This window comes from Sceloporus occidentalis, unplaced genomic scaffold (assembly GCF_023333645.1).
Source record: "Sceloporus occidentalis isolate IW3139 unplaced genomic scaffold, rSceOcc1.0.p SCAF_4, whole genome shotgun sequence".
Classification (NCBI taxonomy): domain Eukaryota; kingdom Metazoa; phylum Chordata; class Lepidosauria; order Squamata; family Phrynosomatidae; genus Sceloporus; species Sceloporus occidentalis.
The window spans coordinates 169,708,171-169,728,050 of NW_028316984.1; positions in this window are offsets into that span (position 1 = coordinate 169,708,171).

Here is a 19,880-nt window from a genome sequence, read left to right on the forward strand (position 1 = left end):
AAGAGGCACCATTTTACTATACCACTTAATTTAATGGAACTTGAGCATCCACAGATTTTGATATCCACCGGGAGTCCTGGAACCAAACCCCAGTGGGTAACAAGGGCCCATTGTATTAAGAGAAGTGCACTTGACTAGAAGGAATGAATATTATAAGAAGACTGTAAAAGCAAGTACTGCATATGCTCTTGAGAAGCAGTGTCTTAAGAGAAACTAACTACACTGTTTTTCTCAAAGAAATACTGCACATCTCTCTGAAACTTGAAACCTGAGGTCATAAAGGTGAGTAGATCAATCTTGATCAGACCACAAATTTAAGAGCCAGTAGTGCTTTTTCATTTAATCCCCAGTAAAGCTTCATGGATATCATAAACTGACCAATCAACCCAACACAACTATCTTTAGGAGCTGATAAGATTAATGGTTTGCTGCAATAAGACCATTGGATAGTCACAGTGATTTACTGGGAAGACTACTTGATGGCCCATAAGTAGTGTGCAGTTTTACAAGAAATCCAAAGACTTTTGTGCCTTTGTAACACCTTCACTTATCCTTTTCATTCATCCACTAATCAGTTTCCCCCCTCCACTTTTTTTCCTTCTACGAGATTTTGCATTCTGTGCCCAACAGCAAAAATTTACAACTACTGTTCATACAAACTAAAGTACATACTTTGAATAAATGAAATTTGTCTATGTCTTGACTTACTATTCAACAATGGATTCAGTGAGACTACTCTAGTGGGGACTATTTCATAGGATACAGCCCACAATGTGGGAAATAAGCATGGGGAAAACCTGTCAAAGAAACTATTCTGCACTTCAACATCCTATTTTGGTTGGAACTAACAACTGGATTTAGGCCAATTGACTATCAGTACAGTTTAATCAGAAACAGCCTTATGCCTAGAAGTATAGTATATGGTTCCACTACTTATATTGCCACTGCCTCCAATACTACAGAACTTGATTTTGCTATCAAAACAGCCCATGTATTCAATGTATCTTCTACCAAGCTGCTTTCCTAAAAGCCATTGTAAATTCCAGTGTGAATCTGGTAATCACTTTGAGCCAAACACTTTTAGGGCACTGCATAAAATGGCCATTGCAAACATCCCTTTTAAAAGTTGTACACAAGAATCAAAGTGAATAAGTGCCAAAACTGCTTGCACACCATTGTGTTTGTGTTAGTTTTTCTTTCAATAGCTATTCTTCTCCACATCCAAAATGAATTTTAAATTCAGCAGTATGTATATGTGTATGTATATATATATATATATATATATATATATATATATATATATATATATATATCTACAGAGAGAATCATAGAATCATACAGTTGGAAGAGACCTCAAGGGCCATCCAGTCCAACCCCATGCTATGCAGGAATACACAATCAAAGCACCCCTGACAGATGGCCATCCAGCCTCCAAAGAAGGAGATCCATCACTCTTCAAGAGAGTGTGTCCCACTGTCGAACAACTCTTATTGTCAGGAAGTTCTTCCTAATGTTTAGGTGGAATCTCTTTTCCGCCCATCGTTCCAGGTCCTATTCTCTGGAGCTGCAGAAAACAAACTTGCTACATCTTCAGTATGACATCCGTTCAACTATTCAGATCTGTGATATTACATCTTAACCATCTCTTCTCCAAAGTCTCTCTCTCTCTCTCTCTCTCTCTCTCTCTCTCTCTCTCTCTCTCTCTGTGTGTGTGTGTGTGTGTAAAAAACAAATTATGTTAAAGGAAAAGCATAGGATTGTATCCAGGCAAGATACTGGTCCATTAAACTGAATCATTTGTACTGACAGACAGTAACTCTCTCAAATATTTCAGACAGGAGTCTTTCTTATCCTACCTGGAGATACAGGATTCACGTTCTTATGGAACTTGGAAAACTTATCTTTTTGGATATGCTGGCTTAGGGATTCTGGATATTTTAGTTCAAAAATTACTTTACCATACTATGGTTTCTTTTGTATGTGAGGCACATGCTTATCCCTCTTTCTCTCCCTTTATTTATATCATGCATTTACTCAAGGTTGCTTACAAAAAAGCAAAACATTACAATAAAAACTGAACTATAACTGTTACACAGCTTAAGGGTCTGGAAGAAAAATGGTACTGACAGAACATACTGACAGAAGAACTGGTGCATATATCTGTACATATCAGTAGAAGACAACATGGAGAGAGTCAGTGTGATATGTCAGCTATACCAAAGGAAAAGGGATGGCAGGAAAAAAAACGAGAGACGTGTGTGTGTGTGTGTGTGTGTAGTACAAGCAAACTTTGGCCCTGCCCCATTGCATGAATTACTGCAATATTTTGTGCACTCCACTCCAGAATGTGACCATTAACCCATATCCTCACCCCAGATCTCCAAGGCTTTATCTGGGTGTGGTAAATCTAGGTTCAAATTCCCATTCAAGTTGTATGGACTTTGCAATGACACTGTCTCAACCTAAACTACCTTGCAAGATTGCTGTGAGGGGAACAAGTGAGTGAATAATCCATCTTGCTTGAAAGAAAACATACATGTGTGTAAACTTAAGTGTTCATATATTATCAACAGGAATCCAGCCATTGTTTTAAATCGGTTTAAGGTGTGCTTTAGATAAGCTTCTTGAAGGAAGATCAACAGTTTACATCAATTTTATTTGTTCTGGATTTCCTGTTAAAACAGTGGGAGTGTGCTAATCAATCTACACTTTCCTTTGGCTGCTTTGCCTATAGAGTTGCACAGAATACTCCCAAGAGATAAAGACAGTTTGCTTGGTTGAAATAAGCACCCGACAATATCAATTGTTTCTGAAGCAATAAAATAAAATTGAATGGTTGAAGCTTTGATTGCTCTTCCCCCTCCCTTTTTTGTATTAAAAGCTTTAAAAATGGTGTTACCACTTCACAATGTATTAAAAACTAATGGATATGTAAATGTTAAGCTGTGGGCTTTTAGGTACTGATGACAAATGAAATGTAACTGGGATGCAATCCTGCATTAATAGATTGCTTATTTTTTAAACTTTTTTAATTTTCTGTGACAGTTTTTTAATATGGCCATAATTAGTTTATCATAATTGAACATCTTATGCCATTAAGGTTAGCAAGTTGTTAATATTTATTTACAGTGGACCTTTTCCATCTGTGGGTTCTGTTTCATGCCCCACTGTGAATGGTAGAAAAGTGCAGATAGGTATGCCCATATAATTCAATGGTGGTGATGTGCATGTGGACACACGTCTGACTTAAAGAGCTGACTTACAGGCCTCCATTGTCTTCACAGAGATGATATCTGAGTAACTCTGTTGTAAACTAAGCTGAGCTAAACTGTTCCAAAAAGAACAGGGCAAGACACAAAACACAAGTCAGATAAGTTCAGATATGTCTTGTTGACAGAGCAATGCAGCACTGAGGCAGGAAATCCACTTATATTCCTTCCTATTTAAAAAGGCCAATGGTCAGCCTGGTGGACAGAGCCAGTCAAGAAACTGGACTGGGTTGTACACTGAGAGGCTGGAGTTAAGCCCCCTTTCACTTAAGACAGTAGTCAGCAGTTCCTGAAAAAGTGCTCCAAGTGTTGATTACATATATTAAATATAAATATCTTTGCAGTTATATGAGTTTTTTGTAGTGTGCAACTTTTTTTTAAAAAAAATGAAGAATCATGAGATACATTCATTTCTTTTTTTTAAACCTATCTGCATGTGTGTTGTGTGATGAATTGCTTATATGTATGTCATTCACCTTTTTTCAGTGTGTATAATTAATATTCAGAGGTTGCCATTTTTTCTAAATCCTAGGGTATATGGTTATACACTCTCATGTGCAAATTGTGTATCTGTGGTCTAAGATCCTGTCTTAGTTTGGCAGAGCATACAGTTCTTCTGGCATACTCCTCTGGAGATCCAGGAAAGTGAAGGTGAAAGGAAGACAGGTTTTCTCTGATCATGCCATGAGATTCTCATGGTCTTTTGTCAAGTAAGCAGAAAGAGGGTGTAGATTTGAAAATGGAAAGATGTCTGCTTGATGCTTCCAAATTAAGCAGTGATTTCAGGCTAGTGAAGGGGGAAGGCAAATGTGCCAGCTGGCAAACAGTGCCAGGCAGATTTCCCAGCATTCACATGAATCCAGTCATTGACCACTTGGGTTGGGGGAGGTTGGTCCACTGGACAGATCTTCATAGACATAATGGTGACAGAGAAAACAGATTTTTCTGCTGCTTGCATTGCCATGGAGTAGGCAGGCCATCAAGTAGACTCCAGCCTGTGTTGGGTCAGATTCTGCCAATGGCACTCTATCCACTGTCTCACTTGTTTTGTTGCTGCCAGATCCCCAGAGAACCAGGGGGATGCTTTAGCTCTGTTCTGTGAGAAAGGTGATTGTGTCCATTCCCTAGCCATTTTCCAATCACAGAGATTAACTAGGGTTTTGACAGAATCATCTGCTAAGGCAACAGGAAAGTATCCAAAAGCCATCAGGAATCCATCTGGATCCATGAAACCTCCTAGAGCAGACCATCTTAATTGGTCCCCCACCCCTGCAGAGGTTCTGATTATTAGTAAGTCTAGACCTAACCAGGTAGTGTACCATGATAACAGAACTTCAGACAGTTCTTCCACTCCCAGATAACCATCATCCCACCCAGAACAGACAATAAATTCCAGAGTCTGCCCAGCAACTTGAGTTGCACAGATCTCACTTGGGACAGACCCACGATGGACATAAAGCCCTCAGCAATTCCTGAGAGGGGAATCTCACCATGGATGTTGAAGTTCCCAGGAGCACAAGCTGAAGGGACTCCAACACCTTAGACCACCACAACTTCAAATATACACACTCAAATCCTGTGAACTATGGGAGGGGGCACCTCATCAGGGAAATGAAAAGAGCACTGCAACTCCATTTCCATCACAATTCAGAAGAGACTTTGTAGTATTTTAAAAATATTATTCCATAATTATAGAGCTATGATTCCACTTTACCTGCAATGGCTGCATCCTATGGAATTCTTTGCCTAGAAGTTACAAATTTCCCTCCTTAAACTGCATACCCTCCAACATTTCACAGGTACACATCGGGACACAAGTGGTCAAGCTATATCAGAGTGTGATCAAGATGACAACATTAATGAAGAAAGGCAAGAGGCTACAGCAGTTTGTTTTTGTCTGGATCTGCAGAGAAAGGCAAATTTCTGCTGCCTCATCTCCACTGCCTCTCAAGTTATTTGAGTTAAACTACTTTTACTCTGAACTCAGTTTCTAACAAATGAAGTATGCTCAGAAAAAAGGAGGAACATGAGAGAAGAGAGAAACTGGGACATTTAAAAAACAGCTGAAAATCTGGAACGACATAAAATTAATCTGGACTGGCCCTGCCAAATCAGGGCAGTTGGAGGCTATGTAACTGCAAATCTCTGGATTCCATAGGATGGAATCATGGTGCTAAAAGTGGAATCATAGTGTGTAATAGTTTTTTGTGGGTTTTTTGGGCTATGTGGCCATGTTCTAGCAGAGTTTCTTTCTGACGTTTCGCCAGCATCTGTGGCTGGCATCTTCAGAGAATGTAATGTGTACAACTGCGTAGTGTGAAAGGGCTTCAGGGTATGTCACCAAGAGGACTTGCACTGTGTATGCAGTTCTATGCATGTCTAATAACAGTAAGGGTTACTTACATGCATAATGCCTAAGTATATACTACATACACTTTCGAATGTTTCACAAATGGAAATCAGACAAATATGGTCTAGCAACATCAGAGTGTGGTCAAGATAGCAAAACATATTAATGAAAAAGACTAGAAGTGGCTGCAGCAGTTTGCTTTTGTCTGAGTCTACTCAGAGGGCAAGATTCTGCCCTCTCTCTCATCTCCCTCCTGTTGGATTAATTGTGTGCAAACTACTTTGATCTCATGACTTGATTACTGTAATGTCCTCCTGGCTGGGCTTCCTCTTTCTCACCTCCGTCCTTTAATCTCTGTTCAGCATTCAGCTGCACGCATTATCACTTCCACCCACCACTCTGACCACATCTCTCCTGTGTTGGCATCCCTTCACTGGCTCCCCCTCCCTTTCCATATTGAGTACAAGCTCCTGCTGTCGACTTTTAAAGCCCTCCATGGACTGGTCCCTCCTTACTTATCAGACCTTCTTTCTCCTCACCTTCCCACCAGGGCCCTCCGTTCTGGTAGTCAAGGTCTGCTGTCTCAGCCCAGGATTTCCTCTGCCCCATCCCGGATTCGCCCCTTTTCACTTGCTGCCCCCCACTCCTGGAACCTTCTTCCCCCACAAGCAAGAGCCATCACTTCTTTAACGAGCTTCAAAATGGAGTTGAAAACCATCCTGTTCAGAGTAGCCTTCCCAGGCATTGCATAATTGTCGCTTGCTATTTGGTGTTCTTTTGTTGTCTGTTTATCAAACCATTTCCTGTATTGCTATGTACTGTATATGCATTATCCTACTTGAGAGTATGTATTTTCCCTGGAAAATGATTAACCATCCATTAAGAACCCAAACCCTCCCTCCAGTCCATCTGCCTTGGTCCAGGCCTTGGAGGTAGAGAGGAACTGCTGGACCTCTTACCCTTTCCCTCCACCACTCCCTTCTCCTTCTGTGTCATGTCTTTTTAGATTGTCAGCCCGAGGGCAGGGAACTGTCTAACTAAAAAGATTGTATGTACAGCGCTGTGTAAATTTACAGCGCTTCATAAATAAAGGTTAATAATAAATAATAATACTTTTGCACTTTGAATTCAGTGTGCAGCAACTGTGGATTACAGGGGAAAGTGTGAGGAAGAGAAAGAAACTGGGACATTTTAAAAGCATCTTAAAAAAGTGGAATGACAGGATTAATTGGGACTGCCAAAAAGGCACAGTTGGAAGGTGTGCTGTATATTTCTGTAACCTAAGACATCAACAGGATTATGACCTATGAATGAATTTTTCTGCACGTCTGATGAGTAGCCACAACGTGCTTAATAAGACTTGCTACAAAATATTTAGCTTTCTTTCATGTTTAATTTTTTAAAAATCAAATTCTTTCCCTTGATTTAATGAAGAAATGAATGAATTTTAGTAAGTTCTTATTAAAAAACCAGGGAAGTTCTTACTCATTCATACTCACATGAAAACATGTGGAACAATCAGTGAAATGATTTGGAGAAGCAAAGTTGTGTGAGCTACCATTTGATGAAACCCTTTCTCCCTTAATTACTTGTTAAATCTGAAAATTTTCAGACTAATCCATTGTTTCTTCCCAGCCTAAGTATTGATCCTATATGCATAAAAGTTCTGGTACATTTTCTTCTCACTTTTTATTAGCTGTCTTGGAGTTATTGCAAAGTCCTTGATCTACTCCATGGAGTTCTGAAGTGACAATAATATCATTCTATCATATTAAGGAATTATCACAGAATGAAATAAAAGCTTCAGCTTCTCCTGGTGTCATATTTCCTTAAATTAATTTCAACCTTTGATTCAGTCCTTGAACATGTAAGAAAATAAGATGCTGAATCTAGTTCAGAGGACTTTAAAAACCCACAGATTTAATGTTCATGTGAACAGGGTCTGATTTGAAGGTTAAAGCCATTTCAAAAGTTTTCCTCTTGGGATACCTTATTGGATAAGCAAAGTCATATACCACTTTTATGCCCTCCATAAACTAGCAGGAGGATGTTTTAAATTCTATACTATCCTCATTTCTTTTGTTAACACCATGCCATCCAATAACATTACCCAGTATTATGCTAAGATACTGATGGGCAGATGTTTTTGTGTCTTCAATCCTCATTGCTACAACGTACTCTGAACACAAATGAGAATTGATCAGAATATTGGGACTAATACCTTCCAGGTCCAAACTGAATAGCATGAATTTAACAAGAATACTTTCTCATTTCCAGTTTTCCATTGCTTTTTATTCAAGTCTTTTGAGAAAGGAATGACATCTCTGCACATAGAGGGGTGAAACCAAGAATCTATGAGAATTGTTTGGTTTCATGACATCAGAAACAGCTGGGCAGAAACCCAGCATTACAGTCTTCCCCAGCCTGGGCCTTCTGGATGCATCAGACTACAAACTATCTGGCAAAGGATGATGGATGTTATAGTCTGGAACATCTGGAAGAGAAGGCCACAGGCCTGTATTTGCTATTGCTGTTCAAGTAATGATTGTGTGTTATCCTGCAATGCAAGTTATTGCTAAAAAATCTTTCTCTTCATTAATCCTGTCAGATTTCCAACACAAATCTGTTTCTTTTTCCAAGAAAACAAAATAGATCACAGTGACTTTTTTTTGTTCATAGCTTCTACCATGAATTCTTTATGTGATCTCAGACAAGCCACTCTTTCTACCCTACCCCATACCCACATCTGCAATTTAGGAGGTAATGATACATTTATGTATCATTACAGGGAAGGGAGAAATTTTTAACCTCCAGATGCTTTGGACTTCACATCTCATAACTCCCAGTTAACATAAAAATAAGGAATTATTGGTTCTGTAGCTGAAAATACCAGTATCTAAAAGTCTAGAAGTTCCCCACCTCTTCCCTACTAACATATATTCCCTTTGCCCCCCAACATTAAAATGTTCAAATCTATACTGCCTGGGATCGAATTTCCCATCAAATCTGATACTACCTGGCCTTAGGAACAATTCCCAATGAAACCCAACATACTTTTGAATGAAAACATGTAACATCACTCTGCAAAAAATATTCTTCTCTTATGGCCAAGTGATTGGCAGAAGGACGAGTGTGTTGGGAAATGAAAGAGACAGTGCTGAATCTTCCAAGCAGATGAATGAAATTGTCAAAGCAGAAGCTGAACGACCACCACAACAACCCACCCAGTGAAGGCCCAGCAGAGAGAAAAATAAACATGGGCAGGTTACAGACCGCCTGAAAGCGGTGGTCTGCCGCTGCCTCCATTTCCGCCACCAGGAAGCCTCAGCCTCCAATCGGGGAGGCTTCCCAGCGGCGGAAAAAGAAGCCACAAAAAGCGGCTTCTTTTCGTGCTGCGCTTGCGCCGCATGAGTGCGCAGATGGCGCACTCGTGATGTTGCAAGGCAAGGTGGACGCGCGGACGCTAAGTGTCTGACACGTAAAGGTGGTGGCGCCCGTGTGTATAGGGCTCCACCATTTTTACGCCCTCATCACATGCTAAAGGTGAGGCCTGTATGGACGCTAGGTCCTCGGCCAACCCCTAGCACGTGACGTGGGCGCCGCAAAGGCCCGTCTAGAACGAGCCTTAGTATTTTTTTGTAAAAATATAAAAAAGTAGCTTTATTTACAATACTTTTTCATAATCAAATACATGATCTAATGGAGGACAGAGAGAAAGCAGAAAATGGCTGCTAGTTAAAGTGATGCAGGAAGAGAGTGGTTGTGATAAAATGAATAAACAGAAAAAGTTATAATGCTAACTAGCAATTAGTGGGTATAAACATGTAAAAGGTGCTAACTCTGACATAGTAGAATAGAATAATGGAATATACTGTGCTGGAAACCTCTTCACCTTAATTGTGTGACGGATTTCATAGTTCATGAGATGAAGCAACGCGTAAGACTACAACCCTGCTGACAATAAGCCCTGCTAAGTTTAATAGGATGCATATATGATTCTGAGCAGTATGCAAAGGGATCTTGTAGCACCTTTGAGACTAACTGAAAGAAAGAATCTGATAGCATGAGCTTTCATAGACTTGAGTCTGTTCCCTCAGATGCAGCAACTTCGTGACGTACCAACATTTTATATCTGGAGAATGGACAAATAATTTTACATTCCAACTCCCAGATTCTTTCAGCCAGCATGGCTACAGATTCTGGGAACAGTACTTTGAAAAAGTAACTTTCCAAGCTCCACCTATTTTATTTCTTTGCTGCCTCTTTACACTAACAATGCCATGCTTTGAATGTAAGTCTTGGCCTACATCTTGTCACAAAATGTCACCTTTAACAACATTCTCTCCATAGCAAAAATTATTCTTTGTTAAAGCTGTTGCATAACAGTAGATGGCAGCAAACGTCCATATTTTTTTTTAGAATCTACCATGCAATTTAGTGGGAGCTGAGCATTTGTGTCCCATGTGCTCACTGGTACCTCTTTAGATTTTATTTTCTTGTTCCAGAAATTCTGCATATCTTCTTATTTTCTGTGAAAGTTATCCACAAACTCCTTCATGTTTCTATTTCAAGGATTCCCTATTTATTGAAAACAACACATGCTTGTTACTCCTTGATCTAAATTGGACAGAAGGGGAAGGGAAAAGAAAGTGGGGAAGGGGTGACAGAGAGCAGCAAAGGATACATGGAGATTCCAAAAACAGTGTCCTTAAAAACTCTGATACTTCCAAGCTTTCATTAATTGAAACCCATCTTTCATTCCCCATCTTTGTTCATGTCATGCTCTTTGAGAGTATACAGTATACCATCCATTCCAGCATCTCTCTCTCTCTGGTAAACAGCACACCTGGACAGCAGTGAGTATTCTCATAGCTGTTCTCTCACATCTCTTGTATACCATGGAAGTTATTTCTTTTATTCATTTATTATTTATTTAACAAATTCAGATCAGAGTTTGGAAAGTTTATTCCATGGGCTGCAAGTGACTTCCAAATCCCAGTCTGTGCCAGAAACATACCCAAATGCATGATACTGTCTTGCATCACTTTTGAGTGCCAGTGCCAGATAGTTTGCCATTGGAGAGCAACAGAAGGAACACTTGAATAAAAAGTTCAGTTCAAAACAACCGATGCTTCTCTAAAGCCTGGGTGGATGAAAAGGTAATGGGTAGCAATCCTAAGCAATTTTGGGAGTCAACCAGGGTGTCACAGGATGTTGCAGATGACTTTTTTCTTCACCAGAGTGGGAGTCTTATATCCTGCCCGTCTGCATGAAATGACAGACCATGAGTCAAATGAATACTTCAGTATGTGACTGATTGAATGTCTGTACTGATAGTATTTGGGCATTTTGTGATCCAGAAGATTAGCAGAGGATTGCAGAAACGGGACCTTAGTCAGTCAATGAAAGGGACGTGATGCACATCAGCAGCTTTACAGTGGATGAGGTCTGGCACTTCTAGCTAAACTGATAGTTGTGGGTTGCAGGAGTGGGGAGGAGAGACATTCCAGTTCACTCTCTAGCTTGGAAACAATCATGAGAAGGTAAGATAGCATTTTTCAACATTAAAGAACCTGTCAAGAACACTGTGCCACAAACCATGCTGCTGAATTGCACTCCATTTCTGAAGTCAAAATGACCTTCATTATTAACTGCTCACCCGATCTGTCCTCATTAACAGGATTTAGAAGAAACAAAATCCATTAATACCAGATTTAAGCAAGAAGCTTAAAAGGGAAATGGATGACACCTACTGAGGTTCCATTAACCAACTTGAACGTAAACAGCTGTAAGAAATAGCCCTCCAGGAACATCTAGTTTTATCCAAACAATTATTGCTAAATAAGTAGTTTTCTGAGACAGATGTCACCCAGTAACCTCATTTGTACTGGACCCAGTCCTTCCTTCACCTACTAATCCACTTGATCCCATGCTTCTTTAAGATCTGGAAGAAGCACCAGAGCTACTTAAGATGATAAAGTAGAAGATGTCCTGCTCCTGCTTTATCTATGAAGGTTTCTGCCGTTATATTTATTTTCCTTTGGAATAAAATCTTTATTGAACTTTGGCAGCAGAGCAACACAAATATAGGCAAGAAAGAACAAGAAATGCAATGCAAGACGAACCCCCCCCATCACTGTGGTACAATTATAAAAATATGATTTAGATAAATATGATAACTGACCAGTAAAGAGTGTTATTCTACATGCAAAGTAAAAGGCTATACTCTCTGATCTTCTGGCAGGATTTATGAGCTTTTCTTCAAGCATGTTTTAATATATTTAAAGTTTATTGCAATATTTACTGCAATATTTCTGTTAATATTAGAAAATAAGGAAATCTTTGACGACAGTCACTTTTCCTAGAGATTCAGTCTAGGATCAGACTAACTGAAGAGGTAACATGATAGCCATGTTTAAATATTTGAAAGGCTGTTACATTGACGATGGAGCTGGATATATTGATGAACCTGAAGATGGATGTATTGTTTTCTGCTGCTTTAGAGACTAGGGGCTCATCTACATATGCCAGAGTATTATGGATCTGGGGTGGCCCAGGATTTCCTGTTACCTCTGCACTCTATAGCAATGCTGGGCAGCTGTCGACACATGCATCCTGTTGTGCTGCCCGGTGCCACCGATGGCACAAGTTGACCCTCCTGAAGTCAGAAATGAGAAGCCTAGCATCAGTCACATGGCTGGATGTCCTGTTATGATCTCCAAGGAAGCAACTCACACTAGTACCAATGGTGCTGCATGGCATAGGGCGACGTGTGTATATAAAGCCACCCCACGTTGCTATGAAGTGCTCCAGATTTTCCAACAAAATTTTTAGGTTTGGCTAGAGATAGGGTGAATTCAGTGTGGAAGCAGCCTTCTTTCATGAAGACAGTTTGCACTTGAATTGGGATTTTGACCCGCCATCATGTAGATAGGTTGTGGTGAGGGCAGGAGGAAACCAGTGTAATTGGCCAATGTAGACATGCCCTTTGACATGATGCAATAGATTCAAACTACAGGAAAAGAGATTCCACCTAAACATTAGCAAGAACTTCCTGATGGTAAGAGCTGTTTGAAAGTGGAACATGCTGCCTCAGAGTGAGGTCTCTTTGGAGGACTTTAAACAGAGGCTAGATGGCCATCTATTGGGATTGTTTTAGTCGTATGTTACTGCACGGCAGAGGCTTGAACTGGATAGCCCTCATGGTCTCTTCTAGCTCTATGATTCTAAGGAATTTATCTTCCCATAGGACCCTGCCTGATTTCTAACATCTTCCATGGGTGTACGTCTCTCCATTCCACTACCCTCATGGACAGCTTTAGTGGGAATGGAAGACAGTCTTCTTCCTGGCTGGTCCCTAGCTCAAGAACTCCCTTTATGGAGACTAGTCAAGCTCCTTCCTTCCTGTCCTTTGGCTGGCAAGTGAAGAACCTTTTATTCGAGTAGTCTTTTGAAAACTGATGGCCTTACAAGGAAAGGGATTTTCTTAGATTGCTGTACTAATTCAATTTTTTGCTTTTAAAAGCAATACGATTGGCCCTCCTTATCCACGGATTTTTTTATCCATGGGTTTGAGCATCCAAGGCTTGAAAATATTCCAAAAAAGTATCAATTCCAAATAACAAACCTTGATTTTCCATTTTATATAAGAGACACCATTTTGTTGTGCCATTATATTTAATGGGATTTGAGCATCCACAGATTTTCTTATCCATGGGTGGTCCTGGAACCAAACCCCAGTGGATAACAGAGGCCCACTGTATTTTAAATGGTTTTAAATCTATAGAAGGTTTTGCTGTTGTTTTTGTTATGTTCCTTCAAGTCAGTCCTGCCTTATGGTGACCTTAGCCTAAGATTTTCTAGGCAAGATTTATTCAGAGGAGATTTAACAATGCCTTCCACTTAGGATGAGAAAATGTGAATTGCCCAAAGGTGAAAGTGGAGTTCTGTGGCTGGGCAGAGATTTGAACTCTGGTCTCCCAGAGACCAAGCCCAGCACTCAAACCACTATACCACACTGGCTCTCTGACAGATGGTTTAATACTATTTTAATCATACCTTTTTGTATGTTTGTAACTACACATTTTTATTTATATTTCTTTTTATCTTGCAAGATGATTTATGTTCCGACTTTAGGAAAACGTGCAGTATAAATAAGGCATTAAAACAGAACAGAATGGAATGGACCTTCCATGCTCTCCCTACCAACCCCAGCAAATGTAAAAGACAAAGAGGAATACAGATACACAGAGAGGTAGAAGAAGAAGAAGCAGGAAGAAAAAAGAGAGAAGGAGGGATGAGGCAAGCTTCCCAGAAATACACAGGTGAAACAGCCCAGCTTTAGTATATTTAATACAAGACTGCCTGCAACTCAAAGCCCTGTGTAAGGCAGTCAAAATTGCTTGAATGGATAGTAAGATATCAGGATAATAAATAAAATGCTGAGAGGATGGATTCCAAAATCTGGGGTGCTGTTTTGACTTTTCACTCCTGTTGTAAAAATGTAAAGGTCAACACTGTGATGGCTTGCTGAGATGGGATTTTCCTAAACTGCTGATTCAGGGATTTAGTAGTGTGCATAAGCATGGGAAGCAATACCAGTATGATATGTGTGTGTGTGTGTGTGTGTAGAATAATTTTATAAACATTTTTGGCTCTTCCCTGGACTTTTTTAGTAGGTGCACACCATAACCTCATATTTTATCCAACATTCTTGATCATATTTAGACAAGTCCTGTATTTCAATCATAGATATAGGAGATTATTGCATAGGCAAATAGGCCGTGCTAAAAATGAGCTGAGCACATTAGGAAATTTTGAAAATTTGCTAAGATCGGGTGTTACTGCTCATCTCTGTGCTCAGATCAGAGGTATCGTGTCCCGATCTTAGCCATTCTGACCATTATCTGTCCTTCTTTTGTCCTTCACAAAGAATGGGAGTTAACTGTTCATTGAGAAGGATGGATCAGGGTCAGGGTCAGGATGGCTAAAATCAGGATGGGATGCCTCTGGTCTGACCACAGAGGTGTGCAATAACACTAGATCTTAGCAAATTTTCAAAAATTTCCATATATACTCAGCCCGCAATAATCTCCAGAGTTAGAAGGGGCCCCACAAGAAGGGATGGAAAAGAAATTTGTTGGATTCACATTTATATGTGGAAATATCCATATTGTACTTAATGAGATGGGAAACAAAACAGAAAGGAATCTTCCCTGAGAAAACTGTACCTTTACAATGTTTGCAAAGCATTTTGGAAAGGAAAATTAGCACAAAACCATGTGCAATTTTGTATTTTTTCCTGAACAAAGTGTGTTTGTATGTGTAAAAGACATACACACACACACACATTGGTCAGGGAAAAAAATACGTACAAAATGCATATATTAATAAAATGTGTGGAAAGCCTGGGAAGAGTTTGGAAAATATACGTACTGTTCAAAAATACACATGAGTTGCAATCCAATACACGATAAGGACAGAATGGGATTGCTTGTAAGAATTTGATAAACTGAATGAGAATGAAGAATTTTTACATTACAAACTGTAACTACTTTATTGTAATAAAGATTTTGCTTAGTAAATTTTGTTCTAACTGAATTGCTTTGAGGACCACACTTACTTTGATCCAGGAGAAAATACTGTCATTGGCCCGTTACAGATGAGACCCTAGTACGTGCTCGGCACGTACTAGGGTTAGAAAGGGGCATCATTTCCAGACACCCCTAACCCTAGTATGTGCCGAGCATGTACAAAATGGCGGCCCCTCTTCTACACGGGCGCCGCTATCTTGATGTCGCGGATGCCTAGCTGTGAGTGTGCCATTAGCAACTTGTGGTGTCATTTCCACTTTTTGCAGCTTCTTTTTGCTTCGCGGAGGAGCAGCACGGTTTGGAGGCTGAGGCTCCTCCACGCAGCAAATGAGAGTGCTTTTCAGACCGCCCTTTTGGGCGGTCTGTAAAGCGTCAATATGAGTTAAGACAACTCATCTCAGAGTGGGTCTATCGTATACACTTATAGCTATCTGAAACCACTTTTATTGCTGTGTATTTAATTAATCCTAGAGAACCTTGGAACTTGTAGTTTGATGAAGTACTTGTTCTCTGCTAGAAAGCTTTAGTTCTGTAGTTCAGGGAAGGGTATTAGAGCTTTCCAACACAGAATTTCAAGGACATTACTAAACAACAAATCTTCAGATTCTGTAGGATGGAACCACGAGACTTAAAGTGGTATCAAACTGCCCAGTGCAGATACACACACTTAACATACATGCTGTATATGTTATAACTGTGTTATACAGTATGCGTTATAATTGTGGTTATAACAGCTTATACCACTTGGCTTTGGCCTTATCCTTAGGAACTGTAGTTTCAGAAGTACTTAGAATTTTCTGCTACAGAGTTTTATCACTGTATGATTCAGACAAGTAGATTAAAGCTCACCAGCAGAGATTTCTAAATACCCCCACCACACTACAAACCCTACAATTTCATAAAATAGAGCCATGACCATTAATATAGTATGAAATGATGGAGTCTAGATAAAGTGGGCCCTTGGTATCTGCTGGGATTTGGTTCCAGGATCCCCTGTGGATACCAAAATCTGTGGATGTTCATCCCATTATACAGTCCGTCCTCGCCTTACGCGGGGATCCGTTCCGGATCCCTCCGCGTAAGGTGAATTCTGCCTATGCTCGAGCCCCATTGGAAACAATGGGGCTGGTGCGTGGCGGCGCGGCGGCGTGGGCGCGCGTGGGGCGCAACGGGCGCGCGTGCCCATTCAATTGAATGGGACGCGCTGCCCCTTCCACCCTGCGCGCGCGCCGCAGCTTGAGCGCATACGCTCAAGTCCGCGTATGGCGTGCCCGCGTATGGCGCGGGTGCACTGTATACAATGGAGTTGTAAAATGGCATCCCTTATATAAAATGGAAAACTTGTGTTTGGATTTTTAAAAAAAATAATAAAAAAAATTCAAGCCATGGCTGGTTGAATCCATGAATACTGAGGGCTGACTGTCCATTCTTTGTTTCAGTTATCTGTTTCAAAGTTTGTGCCCATTCAGGACATAAGCATGCTATTTACATGTTCATTGATATCATCTGCACCACTTAATTTTACTGTGCACCAAATATACTGGAAAAACTGAGTGATTATAAAAACAACTCTCATCCAACTGGGGAAGAATATCATAGATTAATTTATAGTTACAGACTGGCTAAAAGTTGTTCAGCCCATACTTGCTGTCTCCAAACCAAAACAGATGGCTAATCTTAATTTACTGTCCACAAAGAGTGCAGTGAATGACCAGATTTTTTTAAAAAAGCAAATAGCCAAAGCAGTTCTGCCTCTTACAGATGGTAAGGCAGGGTGTTGTTTTCAAAATCACTCAGACACTCTATTATTCCTTTCTGCATTTTACTACTGTCATACTCCCAGCCACTCCTCCTAATTTTGCTTGCCCTTACCACCTTCTTCCCTATTTATTTATACCACATTTCCCCCTAGATTATTGTGACACCAAGTCTGTAATCCACCAACATAGAAGTAAATCCCATCAGACTCATAGGATTACATTGATAATGTTTACATACCCTTAAGGAAAAAGATAATAATGATTACAACCATCCTGTAATAGAGATCAGGGATAGGCCGACATCAGGACAAGGGGATCTACTTCATTTTTGATAGTACCTATAGATACTGTGACCAGGGCCAGATGCAAAAGATTTTTCATAGAGTTTAGGGCCATCAATTTTAGCTGGGATCACTGTTTATTGGTGTATATCAGTTGCTGGGGGATTTAAGATGAAGGATGTAGTTGCACTCATGCTCTTCTTGTAGTCACCTGGCAGGCTGTCATGGGGATAGAATGTTGGACATATGTAGGCCTTTGGTCTAATCCATTAAAGCTCTCATTACATTTTTAAATATACTTAGAATCAATTCTGAGCCCAGGGATTGTTCAGAGCACCAAAACAGCTTATAATGGTTCCATACAACAACCTGCACTTGGTTACAATAAGCTTCTTTCATTTCATTGTACAATTAGGGAGGACGGGGTACTGTTCTATTTGTTTTTACTATTGTTGAACAACGAAAAGTTAGAAAACTTGAGATAGATTAACAGACCCGTTTGCCCGCCAACCCCATGTAGATGGTATAGATTGTGTCAATGTAGGTAAACTAGAAAGTTGAATGTAGCAGGCAGGGAGAGAAAATCAGTGACCAGGGGGAAGACACAGACTGATGGAAGAGAAAATGGTTTACTAGAAAAGTACAGGCATACCTGAATTAATAAAGCCTCTGGCCCTGTCTGCAAAGCCAAATACAATGGCCTCACCCCATTCCACTTTTGGTTTTTATGCAAGTAACTTTTTTGGGCTGCTACTAAAGGCGATACTTAATATGAAAATACTGGTCTGAAAAATTCTAAAAGGTTTCAGTGAGAATGTACTGAATTTTAAGTTATGAGCTCTCCAGGACAGGAATCGATTCTCTTGTACTTTGTTAAACTCCACTTCATATTGACGACATTGATCATGAATACCAACATAAAATTCTGCCTGCAGGATCATCCCCAGTAGAATTCTACTCTACAATGACCCACTACAATGACATCACTAGGGTTAATGTTACCCAGTGCAGTAAATCATGATGTCATCTCCATGTATCTTCTGGGATGGAGGTGAGAATGGGGAGGAGGGAACCCATCCTGCTGCCACCATCCCCCGACCCAAGACAGCAAGACAGCATGCCCCATGGAGCAAGAAAAAGTTTTTTTTAATTACAGTAGAAAAGATCTCTATTTCACAGCAAGAGGAAGTCACAGCAAGCAGCCTACCCAACTTCCAGAGGATAAAAAGTGGCTGCCCGACTCCCCGGGCCGGCCGCTTTGCTGAAGGGAGCCGGCGCGGCTCCCTGGCCCCAACTTCCGGGTTGGGGCCTGCCCTCTGCCCCGATTGGTGGCTCGGGCTGGAAGGGCCCTCCCCTTCCTCCCGGGCCACTCTAGTAAGGGCGGAGGAAGTTTCTTTGGTGGGGCTCCAGTCCTCCAGGGCGGCCCATTGGTTGGGGCCGCTTTGGAGGAGGAGCCTCATTATGGGGTGATGGGCGGGGCCTTGGTCTATATATTGGCCACGAGGCCAGGCCCCGCAGCCATTTGCCGATCGGCTCTCCCACCCACCCTCCGCTTGGGTTCTTGGGTGTATTGTCACAACTTTGGGCGGCAGCATAGGACAGGATCTGGTTGGTTTGGTTACCAGGGCTATGGAGCACTGGTTTGGGAGTCAATTGAGACCTGGGGGCAAGCTGTGCAAGGGTTGTGGCCATTGCGGGGGCCACAACATGGATATGCCACCCGGTGACTAGGGGCTTTGTGATCTAGAGAACGCCTGGTGTGATGGCGGCCAGTTTGCGTTACTTAGCCCCTAGGTCATCCCAACGCCTGGCAGTCACCAGGCATGCTGCTTATCGATTAACCGAGGGGTTAGTCGATGCTTCAGATCCTGACCTTATGCTTTGTGCCAACCCTTCTGTTTTGGTTTGCTGTTGCTAATAAAGTTGTGGCCTTTCTTTCAATATGGTGTTATGTGGTTTTTAGCGCCGGCCTCCTAGGCAAAGGTGAAAAGGAGCGAAACAGATTAGGAGAAAGAGGCTGCAGGAATGGGGAGAAGAGACAATGATCTGGAGCTTCACCATCTTCTTCATCCCTCAAAGGCATGCTAAGAAGAATCCCCCTTCTTTCTTTCTGGATGGGAGGCTTTGGGATGCCTCACTGCTATATGGTGTCATCCCCTCTGATGGTGTCACAAGGCATGGTCAGCATCCCCACACACCCCTTGTGATGCCATTAGTTATATACTATTTAGCACCTACATGAAACCGCTGGGATTGATTATCCGGAGGCATGGGGCAGGGTGCTATCAGTAAGCTGGTGACACCCAGATATATCTCTCCATGCCTCGAACTACATCATTAACTAAGTATGGGATCTCCCCTCTGAATGAATGGAGTTTATCTCATGGGCCCTGGGGAACGGAAATGGCGCAGAACGGAAGGGGGCAGGAAGGAAATAGAACGGGGAAATCATACATATTACCACATGGGAGAATGCTGCCGATGCCACCGGAAGTCCCCAATCCGTTCCCCATCCGTCCCGCAGAGGCCGATTTTCAAGAACTGTTCACAATCGTTCTTGAAAATCAGCTGCTGTGGGCCAGATGGGGAATGGATTGGGGACTTCCGGCAGCATTGGTGGCATTATC